This window comes from Carlito syrichta, unplaced genomic scaffold (assembly GCF_000164805.1).
Source record: "Carlito syrichta isolate Samal-C Ts95f unplaced genomic scaffold, Tarsius_syrichta-2.0.1 Scaffold288699, whole genome shotgun sequence".
Taxonomy (NCBI): domain Eukaryota; kingdom Metazoa; phylum Chordata; class Mammalia; order Primates; family Tarsiidae; genus Carlito; species Carlito syrichta.
The window spans coordinates 18,691-19,644 of record NW_007232795.1 but is presented as its reverse complement, the minus strand read 5'-3'; the positions used below and the strand labels follow the sequence as shown (position 1 = coordinate 19,644).

Here is a 954-nt window from a genome sequence, read left to right as displayed (position 1 = left end):
TTTTCCTTAATAAATTGCTTGATTAAATTTTATAATATTCTATTTAGGACTTCTGCATCTACTCTAGTAATTGAGATTAACTTCAAGTTTCATCTGTTACATTCATCTAGTTTTAATTTCATGGTAACACTAACTCATAAAATCCCATGGAAATTGCTATATTTTTCTTTTTTTTTCCACATCTGCAAAAGTTTTATTTTTTAAAGGAATGCATTTTGAAATTAGAAAAAAATTGGGCAGAAGTATGGAAGAAAAAGTAAATACAAATGTAAGCTGTGTTGTTATTTTGCAACCACAACAAACTAGTATAGCATGCTCTGTATAAAACACACAAAAATGTTCAGAGATGGAGATTTTCTCTTAGCAAGGCTGAAAATTTCAGTCTCTGGTATTTGGAATTTAAGTTGCAGTCCTTTTTTACATGTATTACATGGAGTGTGTGGTGCAGTCCATGCTTCTAATCAGATTTGAATAAAAGGATGGCCAACAGAGCCCAGGAAGAAGTAGACAAAGTGTTTGATTCCATGTGTCACATAACTACTGAAGTTCCTCCCCATGATACAATACCAGGTAGAATTGTTCTTCTTGCCAAACTCCTTGCTATGGGCCCCAAGGTCCTTTTCTATATTATATTACCCCAATACTTGAGTAGCCTACTCCACCGAGTCCTGTTGCATCTCTTCTGATATGTCCACAGTTTTGTTCAGGGCCTTTGGGTCAAACATGGTAACTGCAAAGCAGGCATTAGACACTGCAGCATCTCTGTTAGGGTCTGGACAGGGTGAGGGTGAGATAGATGGAGAGGGAGAGGTGCAGGAAGGTGCAGCACTGCCAGAGTCGGCAAGCTGGAGGTGCCTGGCAACCAGAGATCCAAGTAAATGCAAAGAGCTGCAACACAAAAAGGTGAGAGAAGAAAAGATTTATTTAAGAAAAGTTCACCCCCACAGACAGAGA

The 954-nt window shown here is 38.2% G+C and overlaps 1 pseudogene; it reads right to left on the bottom strand.

Moving 5' to 3' along the window:
- Positions 1–457: 457 nt before the first annotated feature.
- On the bottom strand, positions 458–725 carry LOC110595260 (annotated as a pseudogene).
- Between the last annotated feature and the right edge of the window lie 229 nt (positions 726–954).